Raw genomic sequence first — 17996 nt, 5'->3', positions numbered from 1 at the left:
ACAGAACAGCTGGAAATTAAAATTGTTCCGGGAGGATAGACGGGAAAATGTTGACAATGATGACATCTTTGCTGGGGAGGATGGAGTTGGAAGTAGGGAGAGGGAAGGAGTTTTTTACTTTACTAAGTTTAGGGGGAAATGACTTTAGTGTTTTGAAAAGAAAAAGATATACATCTTTATATAGACAATCTAAAAATTATGAGAAATTTATAAAAGAAAAAATAAGCTTTGCCAAATCTAAGTCTAGAGTGTCATGACAGATCAATATCCTCACGGAGAGAAACACTTTTATAGAACTTGGATTCTATAGAACAGATGCTATTTATTGAAAATGCACAAAATGTTAGTTTGAAGGAATTGCTGAATTTCAAACATGCTCATCTTTGCTTCTTCATCATAAGGAAACAAGAGGTTCCCAAAGGCCTCCTAGAAAGTGAAAGGGAAAAGATGATGAAAAATAATGAGTAGATCAGAGCCCCCGAGTTGTTCCAGTTGCATGTCTCAACTTTTCACAGCTCCTGTTAATTCGCCAGGAAGCTGGGAGCAAGGACACCCATCCTCCCCCCACGCTGCTTCTCACCTGCCTCTCTCCTGCCTACCACGTTTGAAGGTGTACAGCTCACTGGAAAACTTTTTAGAATCTATCATCTGTTCAGTAACAATAATTCCCATAACTGCTTATCCTGACTGCATTTAAACGTGCGCACCATTTGCAACGAGGTGACCCGCCGCAGCGTTCTCATCTTTGAGCTGCTTATTCGGCTCCCCTGGGGGCAGAGCTGTTTCCAGGAATGGCTCGCAGATGCTGCAGCTCCTTCTGAGTTCCTTGTGTCCAGGCGTTTGTGTGCAGCCTCTGTTTTCAGAAGACAATGTGACTGCACGAAAGGACGTGGGCTACCCTTCCCTTCTGCCGGGGAGCGTTTGGTGGGGAAGGAGGGAGCTAAGCGCCAGCACCTCCCTTGGAGTAACATCTCTTTGGCCCTGGATATTTATGTGATTCCTGTATGGTTTTTTGTTATTTTATTAACTACGTTGAACACACGCACACACACGCACATGCACTATTGTCTAGCAGCACATTTTAAAGGCTATATAATGTGACTACGATGGCTTTTATTTTCTTTTTTCTTAAGATTTAGTTACTTTAGGAGGTTACATCTGTTTGCCTATCAGCATCAGTTTTTCCAAAACATGACCTGCCCATCTGATATGCAGATTCAGGAGTATTTTCATTTCAGGTAAGTTAAAAAAAAATCTGAATATTTTGAATATTTTAGCATGTACTCTATTCTTTTATCCACAATTACCCCATTTCTTTTCTATGCACTTATCCTTAAGCTTGCCCATCATGTTCTCGCCAGTATCCTTAGTGTCCATTTTGTACTTCCTCTATTATGACGTTAAAGTAGCTTTAATTACTTCTTTATATCTTTTATTATATGCACAATAAAGGCATTATGCATATAATAAAAAAACTCAATACTAAAGTTTATTTCAGAAAAAGTTCAGTTTCTCTGTTAATATGGATACCAAGACTCCTCTGTCATTTCCAGCATTTTATGTTTTTTTACTAGAAATTTTCTTCACAACGGCAACACAGTCTACATGAGAAGCAGCATACTATAGCCATTTTGTGCAAAATTGTTTCATGTCAGCATATATAAGTTAACACTCTAGCTTTTTGTGACTGCTACGTATTTCTTTTGATACAAATACCATAAACTATTGCTGAATATTTAGGTTTTCTCACATTTTCCTTTTCTGTATTTTATTTTAAAAATGCTGTTTATCACAACCATCTTTGCACACATGTGCAAGAACAACTAGGTTACAATTTTAGACATAGGATTGCTATTTAAAATGCCATATGCTGTAGTACTGGGACCTTTGGCAAGGTCTAGAGAGACATTTTTAGTTCTTACAATTAGAGGATAGAATTCTACTGGCATCTAGTAAGTAGAGGTCAGAGAGGATGCTAAACATCCCAAAATTCACAGGATACCTTTGCTCAGCAAATAATTACCTGGGTGAGATAACAGTAGTTCTGTAGTCGAGAAACCCTATGATGAAGAGTATAAACCATCAATACAGATGCATTAAAAACATGATTGACATGATTACAAATAAAGAACTCAGGCATAGGGACAATATGGAAGGGCTGGTAGTGAGTGTTCAGATAGGATCCCCTGTAAATGACGGTAACCGTGTCTGGTGGCACAGTAAATGTCAACTTTTTGAAAAAGAGAGGCTATAAAGTAAAATTTAAAAATAATTGATGATAAAGACATACTAAAACTCCTGTCCTTATTAATAAAAGGAGTGGGCTGAGCTGGACATACACTGCTTTTCACAGTAGAAGGGTAAGAAATTACTTCATTTAAAAAAACTTGTTTCTGGGGTTGGAAAAAATATAATGCTTTTTATCTATATTATTTAAAAGTCTACAATCATTATGAGGAGAACTAAGGACAAATTATATGGCTGTTAAATTATCACAAGATAAAAAAATATTGATCATAAAATGAAAGCCACAAAAAGGATGAATTCCTCTCATTTCCTTCTTACTGAAAGGGTGGGGCCTGGATAACCTAATGTGCAAAAACTATTAGCATAACTCCCTGTGTTACCAGATCTTTGAAGAAACCACATGGTCATCTCTGTAAATACAGAAAAAACATTCAGTTAAATTTAACACTTGCACGTGATCGCATAACAACACTTAGCAAATTAGTTAAGAAAGGGGAACATTCTTTTTATTTTATTTTATTTTTATTATTATTATTTTCTTAGTTTTATTTGGGTATCATTACTCTACAATTACATGAAGGACATTATGTGTACTAGGCTCCCCCCATCACCAAGTCCCCCCCACATACCTGTTCACAGTCACTGTCCATCAACATAGTATGATGCTGTAAAATCACTACTTGTCTTCTCTGTGTTGCACAGCCCTCTCTGTGCAGAAAGAGGAACATTCTTAACCTAATAAATGACAGTGGCAAAATGGAAATCACCCTATTTAAGTGTCAAAATATTAAAAGCATTTATTTTGAATCAAATAACAGGAAAATATTGTCTATTATCATTGCTTCTAGTTAATACTGTACTTGAATAATAACATAAGGAAGGACTCCCTCCCCCACTAAAGGAACTCCAAAACTAATAAAACATAAAAAGATTTGAAAGAAAGAAAAGTTATTGTTTCCAGCAGCCATGAATTAGAAAATATAATTATAAAAGTTTATTCAAACAACACAGAAAAATTTACAAGAATCTGGGGATAAATCTAGCAAAAAGTGAGTATGACTTGTTGAGAAAATTATAACAATTTAAAAATAACTAAGTAGAAATGCATTCTCTGTTTATAAGTGGGGAGACAACTTTATAGAGGTATCAATTTTCTCTAAATTAACTTGTGAATTCTATGCAGCTCCAGTCAAAATCCCAAGGGGCTGTCCATGAAACTTGACATTAGCTTTTATCATAAAATCACATGGAAGAGCAAAGGGCTAAGAAGGAGAAGACGTTCTGAAGGAGGAGAAGTGTGGGGAGTGGGGTGGGCAGGGGTGACTACTTGACCATTTCTCCCAAGTTCACAGCGTTATGATAATTAGGACAGGGTGACATATGCACAGAGATGGGCCATAGACCAAGAAAGTAAAGCAAAGGGCTTGGAAGCCAATGCATGTGTATTTGTTCTACAAGAATTCTCTGAAACTTCTGCAAAACATAAGCAGAAATACTAGATGATGCAATATTGGTACTAGAACAATTACCCATCATACGGGGAAAATAAAGATAAATATGTGCCTGACACAATATCATACCCATGACAAATTCCAGGCAGGCTAAAGTAAGTTTGAAAAGTAAAACTCTACATATTGTAGAAGAAAAAAATAGGACAATTAGTGAAAGTTGGCAAAGATGTGGAGAGATGACACTTCTGCACCCTCTTGTACTGAAGTCGGTGATGGGTAAACACTACCTGCCTACATTTCAGTGACTCAGAAGAGATCACACAGAAGGCCTCACACACAAGGCCTTGATTTGTCAAATGGAAATTTAGAAAGCACCTCAATGCCCATTCATGGGAAGATGGCTTATTACTCATATTCATATAGTAGAATCCTGCATGGATCTGAATATGCCTGTGTGGATGGAGAGGGAAGCTTCAACTATATGAACAACACTGAATCTTTTAAAAGAAATATCTGAAGCAAAAATAGAAAATGTAGTTAAATACATAAATTACTATGTTAGCAACTGGCAACAGTGTTCCTCTTGGGGAGAAATGTGTCTGTTTAGGAAAAATGGACTTAATAAACTCTTTTAGGTCCAGAAGGGAAAACCCAGACAGTATATTTTGGAGAAAAAGACATGTGAAAGAGGATACTCCATGCTATTAAACCATGATTAATTTAGGAGTGTGAGATCATAGAAAATGTGTACTTCAAAGCTGAGTACTCTAGTCTGTACGATATTAGCATGGCAGAGACATCATTATGCATGTGCCCAAACCCTTAAAATGCACAGCACCAGGAAGGAATGAACCCTAATGTAAGCTAGGGACTCTGGGTGACGGTGATATGTCCATGCAGGTCCATCTGCTGTAACAAATACACCACTCCAGCAGGGATGTGGGGAATGGGGGCAGCTGTGCATGGTGGGGGCAAGGGGATGTGGGAAATCTCTCTACCTTCCTCCCAATTTCACTGTGAACCTAAAACTGCTCTAAAAATAAAGTCTATCAAAAGGTACCTTGAAATCAAATTTGTAATATGATAAAAAAAAGTTGAGTATTTTAATTCAAACATTCAATGTTTTCACATTTTACAATGATCATATATTACTTTTGTAAGAAAAATAATGAAGTTTCAAATATACTAAGAACCAAAGAAATGCAAATTACAACAAGGAAAAGCCATGTAACACAGACCAAATTGTTAAAAATGTAATTAAAATGGCATGACCCCTTATCGGCAAGAGTTCAGGAAACAGAAACTCTCCCTTACTGCTGGCAGAATGTAAATTAGTACAGATTATCTGGAGGGCATCTAAACTGTGGAAAACATTCAGACCCTTTAAAGTGTAATTCCACTTTAAGTCAATTAACCTCAGCCAAGGTCAGAGACATACAAAAATATTTACATAAAGAGCTATGTTGTTTCTTAAGTTATAAATGCAAAATACAGGAGACCTCTATATGCCCAACGACAGACATGTATTTAAATAAAATATGCTACACTTGTTTGATGGACTACTACCCAATCATTAAAATAAGATTTTCAAAAAATATTCCATTGTTTGAGAAAATGTTTGTGATATACTGATAAGCTTAAAAAGTGAATTACAAAACAGTGCTACAGTTTGACTCTTATTTTATGCATATGTGTGTCTGTGTGTGTGTGTATTGTGTATATTTGACAACACAAATCCGCATGTACAGAGGAAAGAGAGGAGGCAGAGAAAGCAAGAGTATATGGATAGGAGATCGACCAAAACTTTAAAAGCACTAACTCCTGGTACATTTCACATAGTTTTGTACTTTTCCCATCTTTGTAAAGTGTGCATACATTATACTTTGATAGTAATTTTAAAATGCAAGGAAAAATACCTCCTTTTTTTGATAGTTTGCAATAGAAATGCAATTAAAATGCAATAGAAAAATACCTCCGGTGGAGCCGGAGCAACCTGGCACCTTGCTCACGTGACCTGTGGCTGGTGGAATCAGATTCCTTCTGGTCCAGTGTCTTTCCATTTACTCAGATGCCAGATGGCAGGGGGGATGTAAAATTCTCTCCTGAATCCAGCCCTTGTACTGCAAAGCAATTTAGAAGGACAGGAAAGGAAAATGTTATTGTAGGGGATATGCAGCAAATGAAGGAATTGGGAACATTGTTCAGTAACACAATTTGACGTTCTTCATCCTCATGAATGCATACGGCCCAGATAAGTAACTGCAAATGTGTCACATGATGTGCAAATTCTTCAGAACTAACGGTAAGAAGTCAACTGGAGTCCCACCAGGGCTTGAACTGAAAATGAACCACAGGGGAGGGATACTATTTTTGTTGTGAAAATAAAGATACTAATTCAAAAGGAGATTAAGGGAGTGGATTGCTGGGGAGTTTCCTTGCTAAAAATTTACCCTTGTTAATGGAATTCATTAATCACTCCCATCTTGTAGTTCTGGTTATAAAATTAGCAAACCAAGAGGAGAATTATGGAGATCTCACACCTCTGGAATGTTCTTATACTTTTTGGGAATTAGACATTTTGCTTTTGTACTTAGCAGAGAGCAAAGGTTTATTAAAATACAAAGTTCAGTATGTGTTTCATGAATATTTATGCACCTGTCTGTGCCAGTAGCTGAGAACAGCTCACACAAAGTGTCCCTGGAAATAGAGTGAGCTCAGTGTGCACGACAGCTTAGCTGCTGAGAAGCACACGTGTGGCTCACCTGCTGGGGGTAGGCTCACTACTCGGCCATCAGCAAGCTGACCGCGCGTCTGATGATGTTCGTATTTCATTTCTTAACTCCGTTTGTCATGTCCGGTCACATGTGATCACTTGCTTAGCTGTTCTGGGATTCCTAATGATTTCATAAGTGTTGCCCGTTCCTTCTGGAAATTCAGCAAAAGAATCTGCTTGAGGCTACAGTATATATTGTAAAAACATCAGGTAAGGAAAAACTTGAGTTGGTTAAAAGAAAAAAGTTATCTTTTCAGCTCATTGAGCCCCTGCTCTGTTCCAATCTCTGTTCCAGGTCCTGGTGTTAGAGACCCAATTAATACTTAGCCCCCGCCCTCAGGGAAGTTCCAAAGGTACAATTCAAGTGTTTGGAGCCGTGATTGACACAGAGTACTCTGGTAGCATGCTTATTCTTCCCTAAGGTGTTGGGGGCATGGACGTCATTAATGCTGCTCATGGACGTTCTTGCTCTCCCAGGCATGTGGCAAGATCATATTCTCTCCCACCGCTTACGGTGGGCATGGGCATGGCCTTGCCTTACCGTGGCAATCCAACTTGGAGGCATGAAGTCAGTCAAACCAAGGCATGAACAGAAGGAGGCTGGAGCAAACAGTGCAGGAGCCAGAAGAAAAATTCCAAACATACAAATGAAAGTGTTTTTGAGAAATAGCGGAAGACACTGCATCCACGACACAGAACAAAAATGTTTTTAGAAAATGAAAAAAAAAATCAATGAAATGGAAGAGCTCTGGGACATTAAAAACTTAAGCCAAAATTTTAAAAATTGCATTTAGTCACGGAGTTGAGGCCTCTGTGATAAGGAACGAAAACAAAGAGATCGAAAATATTAGAAAAGAATTTTTTAAATATTTAGGTAAAAAATTTAGAAAAAAAATGCTTGGATGGTTAATTTAAGAATTCCAACATTTTACTAATGGAAGTTTCAGACTGAACAGATTTAGCAGTTGATTATCAGAGAAACAACGAAAGAAGAGGCCAAAGAATATTTTAACTGGTTTTCTGGTTGCAGGAACTCAGAATAATCGTTTAAGAATGACCCAAACCAATGTGCGCTTTCCCAAAGTGCGGATGCACCAGGGACCAAGTGAAGAGTCCGAAAGGCTCTTTCAGGGCCCAGGGGGAAATGCAGGTCACTGGGAGAGGGATTCGAGCCAGACGCCTTTGGATTGCTCAGCAGCACCACGTGCTTGAAGATGGTGAAACAATGCTTTTCAGTTTCCGAGGGAACACGATTATCAATGCAAAACTCTACACCTGGTCAAACTATCAAATGTGAGGCAAGCGTAAAGTCATTGTCAGAGCTAAAAGCATCAGTTTTTCTATTAAAAGTTAGTAAAGTTAGTTTCAAATTCACCTTCTCCTCGGAAGCTACAGGAGAATGGGCTGCAGCCAAATGAGGGAGTAAACAAACAAAAGAATAAATGAGTCCAGGGAACAGGTGATCCTAGACAGGTGTGGGTGTCAGAGAGCCGGCAGGGTGATGAGGATACTTGTGATGGCAGCAGCCCAGCACATGGAGTCAAAGCCCCAGTGAGAAGGTGCCTATGATGGGGGGTGGCCCAGTGAGACCTGCTGGGGCCCAAGTGGCTCAAGATGGCAACCACACAAAAGCTTTCCATGTCAAGGTGGTCATTTCGCAGCCACTTAGAAAGCCTGAATTTCAGGGTGGGCTTCTTCTGGATAAAGTGGCATAGAAAACAGCCTTGTGCAAGTATCTGTAAGCTTGGAAACTGTGAACTTTCAGATCTTCTACATAGAACCTGGGGTTATTATCCCCATATTAAAGGAGAGTGGGCCCTAGTTTTAAGCCAGCACTTTTGGGGGCCTTTCTGCCTCTCTGAAACAGATATAGGAGAATGATGTGAGAGCCACAATCTAGTATTTATATGCTGGCCATCTGTGATCAGGGACTGGGGACTGTCCCAGAAACCCCGGGGGGCCACTCGAGGGGCTCTGGTGAAGCGTGTGTGGTCTCCCCAGTAAACTTGGAAACAAAAGACAAAAGGCCTTGACATGCTCAAGGGGGCATTTGAAACAGAAGCTGACGTCAACCTGAGCACGTGTAGAGGAGAATCCATTCGGCACCCATTTGGGAGGCTCGCGGCAAACGAGAACTGGGTTCGGGCTCTCGGAGCTGCGCATTTCTGCTCTCTGGCACTCCGCTCCGCGTTTTTCTCCACCCGCTTCATCATTGTAGCAGCATGATCTTTCCTTGCTTTTAAAGTGCTCATGTCTCTGGTCCTACAGGAAAGAGCCTAATGAACAGAAATAAGATCTTTTTACTGTGCAGAAGATGTGCTGTAATATTCAGCCCACCCCAGACATACTGACTTAAAGACTCGTGACTCAGAGCATCTACACAGCTAGATGAACATGAAAGAAAATCAGAAGTAATGCAAGGGCAGAGCCCAGAGGGAGCACGCAATACCCAACACTGGTTTAATGCCTGTTTCCCCAGGACACGGCCGACTGCTTGAGGGGAAAAAGCGGTGAGTCGTTCGGCATGAAGCAGACAGTCTTGAGGGTCAGATTCAGTTTGTATAATCAACCACAGGACCATTTCACCTCTCCTTCCCTCTCCACAATGCCTTTTCCTCTCCCCATTCACACTCCATGCAAAGTGGGAGGGCGTAATGGCCAGAACATGAGCGTTGGTGTCCGAAGGCCCTGTGTGAGTACCCGCCGGGAGATTTGCTGTGGATTTGACCCTGGGCAGGGCTGATCTTTTTGCAAAGCAGAGACAGTGTCTACCCCGATGATCGTAAGTGGCTGTTATGGGAATCAGAGTGTATGGGTGCAACAGAGAACCCAGAGAAAAACACATGTCTGTCCAATAAGGCATTCCAAAATTTCTAAATTTCTATTTCTTCTGCACCCTTGATGCTTCAAATCTGTTAGAACTCTTTTAAGTAACAGGCAAAGTCTTACTCATCTTTTTTGCTGGAACATAATAGATATTCCATCTACATTTGCTGAATTCTGTCATCAGCTCAGTCAATTTACTGAAAATCACCCTTGGCTTGACAGGGGTCTGAGCAGCCCAGTTTCACCTATGCCGGTACTTTCCACCCTCTGGTGTTTTCTTCTTTGCTTATTTGTTTACATACTTGTCCTCTTTCTCCCCCAACTAGATTGTAATGTAACTAAAAACTGTCCTGCAACATAACAGGACCCATTATACAGCACTGCAATCAATTAACTGCCCAAGTCATTTTCGATCCAGAGTCTATCCGCTTCCAGGTTGGCCTGTCATCTGAGCTCATCATTGGTTTATAAGTTTGGGGAATAGAGCACGTGGCCCATAAAATGCGTTCCTAAAGTTGTGACAGAACAGCTGCCATATTGTGCTGTCAGCCAGACCCCTTCTTTACTCAGGGTTGCCTCAGGAAAATACCTCTGGATAAGCTGGCAATTGACAGAAAAGAGATTAAAAGATGGAACAATGAGATAATCATTCCTTATATCCTCCTGGCAAAGGTCGTAAAGGAAGACGCTGCTGAGTGTTCGCCCAGTAGAAGGAAATCAGGACACTTGTAGCTGATGGGAGTGTTAATCGGTGTAAGACTCTGTAAGGTAATTTGAGATTTTGTGACAAAAATCCACTTAAAACTGTACACATTTGACCATGAACTCCTGCTTCAGACATTTATTCCCAGGGATCAGCAAGTATGTGCAAAAATGTTCAAGAAGAGAGGATTATGATTTGTGGTTAAATGAGGAATGTATTTTCTAAGTGGTAACCATGTTTTATCCTTCATAAAAGCTGAATTCCAGACCCACTGCATTCCGTTGAGGAGCCCTCCAGAGATTTAGTAACAGTGATTCACTCTAGGCTGGTGGGATCATGGATAATGTTTTCCTTTGTTTATCTACAGTTTTTGTATTTTCTACAATAAACATCTATTATGGACAAAATAAAAATGAGTGTTTAAAAGGGTCTGATCCTCCAAGACTCAAAATTAGCCTTTGCTCTAGGCGTTATTGACAAACTATGCATTATTGACAGTACTGTGAGTGCGTGCAGGGCACGCAATGGTGGACACTGAGGAAAAACATACTAAATATTTACATGATGCAGAGGCCAGTGGGGAAGCACACCCATGAGGGGACCAACCAGGGAATGTTATGTTTACACAGAATGTGGTTGAGGGAGGTTGTTCAGGAAATCAGGAAGAGAAGGGGAAGAAATATTTGACTGAGAAAGGGCTTGTATTTAAAGATGTGGAATGGAGCTGGTTTATTGTGAGGATCTCCTAAGGCTTTTCTGAGGCCTCCCGTTCCCTCCTGAGAGTGGAGATGTCCAGGCCGAGAGCCCTGGGCTTACCTCCCTGGTTATCCTCTTAATATCTGCCAAGATCTGAAAAGAGCAGTCAGGTAGGAAATGCCTTAAGGCAAGCTGGCAAACGCGGGGCCGGCACAGTGCCATGCTTTCTGCTACACCTCTGGGAACAGACTCCACTCACCAGCCTCCGCACTTCGGCCAACTCCTGTATAGCCAGAAGTTACTGCGAAATCGAAACAGAGAACAGTGGTTGAAAATATCTGTCCTCTTCAAACAGAAAACAAAAAATAACTGTCTCAGTATTTCTGCTCAGTTAAAAACTCTCTTTGCATCAAAACATCTTGCATATGGCATCTGGAACATAAGAGATACCCAACATAGTTTGAGGAATGAATAAATGAATGTATGTGGGAATGAATGCAGTTAGAAGGAACATGAGTGTTGGGCTCACTGTTCTATTCTGTCCACAACAGGAGCAGAGCAAGTCATTACACAGTAGCCTCTGAATATTAGGACCACATTTTTTGAGTTCCTACACTGTCTGCAGCTACATTCTCAGAGGAAATGAGAACACATACACAGGGTTCCTGGGATGAATGTGGTGTGCTTTAGGATTAATATTAAAATGACATGAAGCAAAATTTCAGGCACTGGAGAAGTTAGCGTGGGCTGGAAGATGCAGAGAGTTTGTAAGAGAGGTGAACTTGGGGCGAACAGCAAAAGGCTGGCAGGATCAGAGGAGCTTCTAGGATGAGGAAGGATGCCAGGAGAAGGTTGGGAGGCAGAAATGGGGTGGGTCTCCAGGAACAGGCGACCACAGACATCGTGTTAAGAGGAGCTGAGCCAAATCAGAAGTAGATCCATGGCACAGGAATAAGAAATGTCACATTTCTTCATTTTTACAACTCAGATACACCTGTCTGGGCACTGAGGTTGGCAAGAGGGCGAACTGTGGTCATCTATTCTCATGCTGCTCCAATCGCTGCTGATGGGGGTCACTGGGCAGGTGCTCACCACAGAGCCTGGCTGGGCCAGTCCAGGGTGGGGGCGGTCCTCCTTCCATGGCTTCCTCTGCTGCGATGGGCCCCAGTGCAATGCTCTTCCCATCACCCGGGCCCCCAGCTGCCAGAGAGCCATCTTCTGGAAATAGACAGGCTGGGCTGTCCTCCCCTGGGCCCTTCCACTAGTTCAGCCTCTGATGTTCTGCCCTTCTCGTAGTTCCTTGAGCGGACCATGGTCTTTCCTGCACACGTTTCTGTGCATTGCCTCTGGGAAAGGTTACCTTCCTTGGCTGGCCAACTGCTCACGCTGTAGGGCACAGGGGATTGCAGATCCCTTTCTGGATGCGGCATCCTGTGTCCATGGCGCCCTGTGCCTCCCCTCTCTACCCCTCATTTGATCACACGTCCTCTCTCCTCATCTCTGTCTCCTGCCATGGGTCAGGAATTGTTACTGATTTGGTGCCTGAGTGGATCCCTAGGATTTGGCCCAGAATCAAGCATGCAGTAGCCACCCAGTACTATTAAGTCAGATAATCAGCAGAACCTACCTCATAAGGTTGTGAAGATGATGAAATTCAATAATGCCAGTGAAGGACTCGGGGCAGCAGGATGGAGTCCAGACGGGCTTGTTGGGAGGAAAGCGAGCTGGTGGTAATTTGCACTTCTTGAGCATCATGACATCTGGGCACTCTTCCAAATGCTCAACCTCCTGCGCATCACTCAGCTCCCGGGTCACTCATTCCATGAGGCAGGTTCCACTGTTGCCCCATTTTACAATTTAGGAGGCAGACACAGCTTAAGTCGTGGTCTAAGGCTACCATTTTATTAGTGGCACTGTCTCCTGTGGCCCTATGACCTTCTGCAGGCAGGACTACCACAGGTAGATGCAAAAAGCAGAAGATGGTCTTCCCATCCAGCGGCTTGTGTTCTTGTGAAATTCGAGTTGATGTGGCCACTCAGTGAAGTGGGGAGATGGGGCTGGAGGGGCCGGGGGGTCGGAGGAAACAACGAGAGTGCTGACGATCATAAGACTGACAGTTATAATGCCGGCAGATGCTTCTACAGTGACCACATGTCCCGTTTGCCCAAGACCGTTCCATTCATGCCTATAACCTCAGGGTAATTACTGAGAGTCTCCACCTTCCCCCTCATCCTGCCCTGGCCGGTACCTAATTTTTAGAGCACCTGCCACTCGTCATGCCTCCCTTACTGAGCTTCGCAAGTGCACATCAACCATCTGTCAGCAGTTGGTACAATGACCTGTGAGGAGTGAGGTGGGTCCCTGAGCGCTGGGGAAGGTCCTCCAGAGGCGGCAGACACAGGTGGCCCCAGGGTGGCTGCAGCCCACGGAGAAACCCTCATTGCTGTCCCAGCCTGTAGGATGGACTGGGTGCTGTCAAAGGGGCTCTGAAGCAGGTAGCAAGGCCCCAGAAGGTGGGGACCTAGAAAGTTAGACAGAAGAGCAAACTTAGAGACCTCGCAAGCTCTCCCTCCCCTACCCATCTGACTGGGTGGAAGCTGGTTCAGATCGGCTGCAAATGGATCAGCAAACAGAACCACTATATGCAGTATTGATCCTGTGTCCACATCATGGGCTGTTCCAGTGAAATGAATGAGGTATGAATGCATTCGTTCGCTCTCGTTCCCGGCTCCCACAGCCTTAGCAAAGGCTGATAATTTCATGTATTATATATGGTTTTGTTGACTCCACAGTAGAGACAGTTTATAATTTTTCCTAAAGAACAATGACTCTGACAGGGATGAGGTTGAATAAACGTTTATGTATCTCTTGTCTTCGTAGAATGGACGGAGAAGTAGTTTTACGTCCAGGGGAAAAAAAATTATTTTAAAAGCCCAGGTCGGGGGTTATTGTTACCAACTCCGGCTCGGTGCTGTGTTAGCAACTAGATGGTAAAGGTCTCATTCAGATTTCCTCTTTGGATCGTCTGGGGACACTGCGAACCACACCTGGAGTGCCGCTCCTGGTGACTCTGTGGTGGGTGCAGAGCCACTTGCCAGCACACATCCCCTTGTCCAGTCATTCCCTGTGCACACCCGGGCACACAGCCTAATGTGCGTCTTCACAAAGCAAGCGAGTCGCCGTTTATGATGAATGCAGTTGCATACACTGCAGGCTCTGACATTCATTTCATGTTCCATTTCTAGAACAAGAGGAAATTTGTTCTGTGAATATGGCGTATTTGCGATCCACCATGTGACTGCACCGCATACTTGATGCCCTGCCAAAGCGCATGGACATTTTATTACAGCCGCCGTTGCAAATACACGCCTGGGGTCCATGGCCAAGGTCGGCAAATGGGGAGAAGAGCACGAATTTACGTTATTCTTAGGATTTTCTTGTGTCATTTGCAGGGAAATATAAAATCCCGACTACCAAGTTTAAAACTAAAAAGGGAGATGATGTTCATTAAAATGGAAGACAGAAATGTTTTCCTTTCCTGACCTCTCCCATTTAGTGTAGGGTGTTTGTGTAACACCCCCATTCTGGATGCCAGTGCCCCACGCCCCCTGGCTTCCTATTTTTCCATTTTGGAATCAGCACATGCATTTTGCATTCAGGGCTTTCAACTGCCCCTCCAGATGCAAATGCATCCCATCGCAGCCAGAAAGCTGCAGCGACAGGATCAGACAGAGCTGAGGACCCCACAGACAGAACGTCAGCCCGATAAGTGCCCCTTGGGGAGAACGCCTCTGCACAAATGTTCCCTGTGAGGTAAACACCCCCTGCTTTACCCTGTGGGCCACGACCTCCTTTCCTAATGGGAAGCTGCAGCAGGGGGTGGACCTGACTTTGTTTATGGTCCAACACGAACCACTTAACCTCTTCCTTCCTAGGGCCAGTTCTCACCCTTGTGTTCTGATGAGGGGTTTTACTTTATTTTTTTTGTGGTAAGAACACTTACCATGAGATCTGCTCTCCTAATAGATATTGAAGGGCACAATACAGTATTGTTTTCTACACATGAATTCTATACAGCAAATCTCTAGAAAGTGTTCATCTTGCATAACTGGAATTTTATACCTGATGTTTAGAAATCCCCTCAGCCCCTGTCAGCCACCATTCCATTCTCTGCTTCTATGAATTTGACTATTTTAGGTTCCTCTTATACGTGGAATCATTCGGTACTTATCCTCCTGTGACTGGCTTCTTTCACTTAGCATGAAGTTCTCAAGACTTATTCATGTTGTTGCAAATGGCAGGATTTCCTTCTTTTTTAAAGCTGAATTATAGCCCATTGCGTATAATTAACTTGTTTTTTTTATCCACCTGTTCATCAATGAATCCCAGCAGGTACATGAAAGGTCACTAATCATGGAGATGCAGATCAAAGCCACAGTGAGGTATGGCCTCCCCTTGTTGGGACAGCTACCATCAAAACCCAGCGGGAGCAGCGGCATGGGGGAGGGTGCAGAGAACTGCAGCCCAGTCAGTGGGGATGCAAGGCCGTGCAGCCCCGGGGGGAAACAGCTTGGAGTTCCTCAGAATACTGAAAAGAGAGCTGCCGTGTGATTCAGCAATCCCACCTCTGGGTTAACCAAGGGGATTGGAACCAGGGTCTCGAAGCGGCATTCCCACTGCCCTGTTCTGACGAGGTCTCAGCCTGCGCCTTGTGGTGCGGGGGGCCGAGGGCTTTGGCTGACGAGGTCAGCATCCCCCCTGCTCACTCACCTGGCCCTTCCCCGGCTCTGCCTCAGAAGGGACAGGCTCACCCCACAGCAGGTTGACTGCATCTGCTTGCCAGTTGGCCTGCCCTCCCACGGGACCTTGACCCCAAACATCGCCTGATGCCACTGCCAAACCCATCACCTAACTTCTGCTCCATCCCGCAAAGCTGATGGTCAGTGAGGCAGAACTCCCTGTTTCCTGCTCTTAACTTGTCATCATGCTCCTTTGTATCCCCGGTACCCCACGGACACTGAACTGGGGCTCCACCCCAGAAACCCCAAAAGCATCACCTCAGCCTCTGCCCAGCCTCCCCAGCACCTGTGCCCCCTGCCAGGAATCCCCTCGGTCTCCCCTGCCCCCAACTCCCTGGCACCCTTGGCCCCCAGATCTTTGACTCTCACTGAATTTGCATCTGTAATAGATTACTGGCTCTTGAATCCTCTTCTGTCCTGTTCCTCCTTTGATCTTGGCTGTGAACTGTGCCCTCCTTGAAGGCAGAAACTGTCTCTGTCGTTCTGTGCCCTGATTCACGGAGCAGATCCAGAGAACACATTCTCAGAAAGGGGTATTCCAGCTAAGGTCACCGGGGCACCGCCGGACTTGTGTACGTCTTTATTTCTGTGTTTCTCTAAACCCATCATTTTTCTAACTTAAATGAGTTAATTGTTAAAAGAACTTTTTTCACTTCCAGAAATGGTAAACTGGTGTCACTTGCCATAGGTACAAGTTGGCTGTAAAGCAAATTCTATGTAAACAGAGCAATGCTATCAGATTCCACCTCCCCACATCTGAGACCTGCTCTTTCTAGGTAGCAATGGAGACTCCAGGTGTGGGGGATGTGATAGACATACTAGGAATGACCTAAAACTCCTGTTTATCCACAGAGAACTGCAAAGGGAATCCAATATGCAGTTTTCACCTAAAAGGGCCCTTCAGCCCACCCTCAGGACTCCCTGGGACAGATTCTGCTGTGTGACATTCTGGTAGCAGGTCCTAGGTATTATCTCATCCAAGCCAACCAAAGATTCTCTGACAAAGGTCCTACCATTGCCCGTTTTCCAGATGAGAGCACCAAGACTCAGCAGGACACGGCAGCTCCCGAGACGGCACAGCGGTGTGCGGCCAGGTCAGGGTCAGTCAGGATGAGAGCGGCCATTCTGAGTTTTAGCACAGAATTTAATCCAGGGACCTCACAAGCTGGAAGTTGGAATGACAGGGGTCTATGTAGCAGGAATGACCCACAGAAGGGAGGAGGCCCAGCAGCTCCGAGAGACGCTACCAAATAAAGAGGGTAGGAGCAGCCCTGGCTCTGCCTTCGTCCTACACACCGTCTCCCCCTAGGCTCCCACTGGCCAAACCCAGTTGGAAGCCAGAGGCACGGGAGGCACTGCCGCACAGCCTGCAGGGGCCAGACCCCCATGACAGAGAGTCCAGGGGCAGGGTGGGGGGTGTGCTTTTGGGGTGCAGTGGTGTCCTTGCTCACGTAGCGCAAGGCAGGCCCTGACTTCGGGATTTCACATTAGGCTTCCATGGTTATGTGTTCTTCCCCATTCCAGGAAGCCGTAGGCTTTTCCTATTCCCGGCTGCAGAGATGTGGGCAGGGCACCTGGAGCTGCCTGAACACAGTCTCTCCTCCTCTCCTCTAAGTTCATGGAAAAGATGGTGCGAGGAGGCTGGCCCTCCCAGGGGCCGATGGGGGCATTTAGGAGTGTGGGTCCCAGCCCTGCATCCTCCACTCTGGCTAAGGCTTCCAGCTGTGCAGGGCGCAGAGCAGAGAGCCGCCACCCCGCACGTGTGCCAGACTGAGCCTCAGTGGCCCTTCACCCATGTGGGTGGTCAACATGTAAGCCAAGGAAGATGGGAGGCTGAGGGAGGCACAGTAACAAGAAACTGAATTCTCTCCAGTCTGGAGGTTGAGCCCGTGGAGTCAAATTCAGATTAATTTAAAGAGAACAAAGACCAGCTATATTGTGCATGTGTGAGCACAAGGCCTGAAATTCTCAGCTGCCACACGATGTTGACAATAAGAGGATGGTATGGAGTCAGTCCTCCAATCTCTGCCAAGCTGAGGGGCTTGTTGAGTGCCTCTGGTCAGCAGTTTATGGATAGTGTTGATGGACTACTCCGTGGGGCCCTTGGCCAGGTGTGGGTGACACAGAATGAAGAAGGTGCCCATCTGCATGAATCTGCTTACCCAGGGGAGGACTGAAGTGCTGGGGAAAGCGGTTTCCCATTGAGGTACCAGCTGCAGAGGCGGTGGGAAGGTGCAGGAGCAGAACTGGTGAGGGGCTTGTCCCGGATCCCAGGAGGCATCTGCTCAGAGGTCCCGGGCGAGCCAGGTGGAAGCACTGTCATTCTGTGGACACAAGTCACATGAGACCTTCGCCCCCCACACCCCTGGGGAGGGGCAGGACACTGGGGGCCACTTGGATTATTAAAAATTGAATAAGCATTTTTTCCTTCTCATCATTTGTTTTCACAACCAATTCAGGCCATAGGCAGGTTGCCATATTGGTGTCAACTTTTATTTAGC

The 17996-nt window shown here is 44.5% G+C and overlaps 1 long non-coding RNA gene across 1 annotated transcript; it reads right to left on the bottom strand.

Annotated features, from left to right (window-relative positions):
• Nucleotides 1-302: 302 nt before the first annotated feature.
• Nucleotides 303-2138, bottom strand: LOC140844831 (uncharacterized). The gene is made up of 3 exons (XR_012123328.1): nt 2024-2138; nt 708-853; nt 303-426 (listed from the first exon to the last, which is right to left on the bottom strand). It is a non-coding gene; the product is annotated as an uncharacterized lncRNA (long non-coding RNA).
• Between the last annotated feature and the right edge of the window lie 15858 nt (nt 2139-17996).

The sequence above is a fragment of the Manis javanica genome, chromosome 12 (assembly GCF_040802235.1).
Source record: "Manis javanica isolate MJ-LG chromosome 12, MJ_LKY, whole genome shotgun sequence".
In the NCBI taxonomy this organism is placed as follows: Eukaryota; Metazoa; Chordata; class Mammalia; order Pholidota; family Manidae; genus Manis; species Manis javanica.
The sequence above is the reverse complement of the archived record's forward strand: the minus strand, read 5'-3'. Positions and strand labels throughout refer to the sequence as shown.